We start from the raw sequence: 3,012 nt of genomic DNA, 5'->3' as shown, positions 1-3,012 counted from the left end.
TTTTCGCAGCATTGGTACGATGAAATTTTCAAAGATTTCGTATGGTGGGCCTGTCGTGCACGATTTAAAGATTTGTATGCTAAGTTCATGGCAGATAACAACGTATTACATTTTTTATCGATTGAAAGATAGGTAAGATCCAGAGGACACCATCGAAATTTCTTACGTCACGCTGTCTTGTGCGGAAATCTGAAGGTTGCGTCTCGGCCCACTTTTTATTTTCTCACGTTTTCTCGATTTATAAGCGACGTGTCGCACTGAAAGAGGTGTTGTCGTGATTGTGAAATTGTACTTCAATAATAAGCGAAAAATCGTTTCGCTCTTTAGTGTCACTTTAAGGGCTCCTTGCATTACCCTGAATCTGATCATTAACATCGATTAAAAAAGGATGCTTTTAACATTCGTCCGTCTATTCTGCACAACACTTATCTATGGAGGTGCAAAAATATTCTGGATTGCAAACTCTCACAATGCCTTTTTACCAAAAGTGGAGCCACTGTTTGAATCCGAAAATCTAAAAAATTTCCTCTTTTGGTGAAACCTTAAAATTGCAAATATAACCTGGTTTTGATGCGTTAGTTTAAGTGCTACATAAGTTATTTATTTAAAGATTCCTATTCTCAAATTGTGTACAAGAATAAGGTATGAATTTGCCACAGAACCTCCAGTGAAACTCCTGTTGACGTCGAGGCTTGCTAAGAAAACTAGTAACAGATAGACATCTTTTGAGTATTATTTGAGTATTATCTTTGAGTATTATCTGACAAACGTTGCCGTAATAAACTCGTCGGACGTGTGAGGAAAACGCTTCATTTTCTTGGCCGAATGCCGATAGTTTACATTGCCTGACTAAGATGGCTGCCGCAGCCACCATTTCTTGGCCACGACTTCAATTCTGAGCAGCGATTTTCACTCTAGCAATTTTTTAGTCTCGCGTGTATCTAGTGTTTTTGGGCTCTGAAACTGTTAATGACACATGCACGCATCAAAAGCGCAGCCTTTGGATCTTGATCCAATACAACAAAGAACACAGTATCTGGGACCAAAGAGAAAATAATTTTATTGAATGGTTCACTAAACCATGTGCTACCACAATATTTCAAATGGGTTTTGTGATACGCCCATTCAACCATATTTTTTATTTTTTTGTCTCTAATAAATTATTGAGACAAAGTTGAAAAAAGAAGATGAAGAGCGAAGGTATCACGCACTTCCGTCTTCTTTCAAACTCCTTTTTGTGGGTCGCTGCCGGAAATGAGAGGAACATCGTCATCATCTTTTTTTGCCACGTAACCGAGAGGCGTCGAACAAGTGCGTTTGGTGACTCCGCTTCGATGCGCAGACGTTTCGTGCTGTCATAAGGTTGGAGCAGGCTGCGAATGGGGGTGTTCTTCACGGCCACCGAGGTTTCCTTCCTGCTGACTCCAACGCAGTGTTTTTGACGGCGATACCAGACGACTGTATTGCATCGAGGCCATGTGGAACGGCCATGCAGGCGATCCAGACCAACCATCCACGCAGCGATCTGGCCTACCTCATGGTGAGCCATCGCTCGTACGACCCGGCGGCTCAGGTCAGCTTCGAGTCAAGCCAGCACAACGACACCGCGGCCCGTACCGGACCGTCGAGGATCATCGAGGCCAGTGCCAGTCAGCGCCACTGGGCCGCCAGCCATTGAGGAACCCCAAGGCCAGGCATGGCAGTCCTAGGCCATGCCAGGCAAGCCATGCCCAGGAAAGTGGAAGCCAGTCCATGCCCAGGCGCCTTGGCCAGGGCCAGGCATGGCTGGCCCGACCCAGGTGCTATGACCAGCTGCGAGGTCAATCAGCGAAACGACACCCAAACCAGTATCTGACCGTCGAGCGTCAACGACGTAAAGAAATGGCATGCACCCAGTGTTCCTGGCTCTTGACGGCGTTCTACCGGGGTTCGTCTTACTTCGAGGCTCGAAATTCGAAAATACCGAGCGTCAAGGAGTGCAACAATGACAACGAGGGTGAAGAAATGGACCGGCAAACACCCGACAGAGAAAACACAGACAACGAGGACTCGGATTCCTCCTTCGGATCCGAAGATGACATTTGGGAGATCTACGAGGAACATTGTGAAATCAGACGATCGGAGTACATTGATGACATGGCTGACCTCGAGCGACAGTTTGTGCACCTCAAGGAACAGCTTTACCTTGAGCGAGCAAACCAAAAAGACTTTAAACTTGATGTAAAACTGGGCCTTGCACCTGAATACCTGCAACCGCTTGAAGACCTTCAGAACAACATAAGTAAGCGGATAAAGGTCACAGGTGTTCTGAAGGAAATGAAGTTGAATAACATCAAGCGAAAGTACGAAGCTGAGGAAATCGCAGCATGTCCATATAATGAGAGTGGACGAGCTTTGTTGCAAGACTCCATTCGATGCGAGCTCGACGAAAAGATCAGGTGACTTGAGGAAAACCACAAGAGCATTGACATCAAGTAAGATTAGATGACGGCCCTCTACCTGTATACAGTCGAGACTGTGCCAGCCAGCCACACTGTCCCGTCTGCCTCTCATCCAAAACGCCCATCGCAGACAGGGCAGTCGTATGTCATGAATGCGCGTATGCTAGCCATTCCCGTGCCATCCATATGCGCAGGCCACCTATGGACCTCTGCTGCTGAGATCAGGGCCGCCTATGTCCACTGCCTTAACCGGGGAGGAGCGATGTGGACGCGCTTGCACGGACGCTGAAGGGGTGTGTAGGCGTTCGAACAAGTCGGGATGTTTTGTCAGTCGTTTATTATTTGTTTAATTGGCTATGACAACATAACTGTTTTTATAGGAATCGTTAATTGTGTCTATATTCATTCGTATAATAAAATAGAAATGCCTGAAATCTCTCGCTTTCCTGGTATCCGGGTTTTCAGTTTCTTTAAAAAGATTGGGAATACTTATCAGATATTGATAATTGTCCTCGTAGGATTCTCGTGGGACATCTCTCTTTTTATGTATGATATCAAAACGGATAGGTAT

General features: G+C 45.8%; 1 pseudogene; it reads left to right on the top strand.

Annotated features, from left to right (window-relative positions):
- The first annotated feature begins 1,307 nt into the window (after nt 1–1,307).
- On the top strand, nt 1,308–2,749 carry LOC142776918 (uncharacterized; annotated as a pseudogene).
- The last annotated feature ends 263 nt before the right edge of the window (nt 2,750–3,012 follow it).

Source organism: Rhipicephalus microplus, chromosome X (assembly GCF_043290135.1).
Source record: "Rhipicephalus microplus isolate Deutch F79 chromosome X, USDA_Rmic, whole genome shotgun sequence".
Lineage (NCBI taxonomy): Eukaryota > Metazoa > Arthropoda > Arachnida > Ixodida > Ixodidae > Rhipicephalus > Rhipicephalus microplus.
Note: the sequence above shows the minus strand (reverse complement) of the source record. Positions and strands in the feature narration are given on the sequence as shown.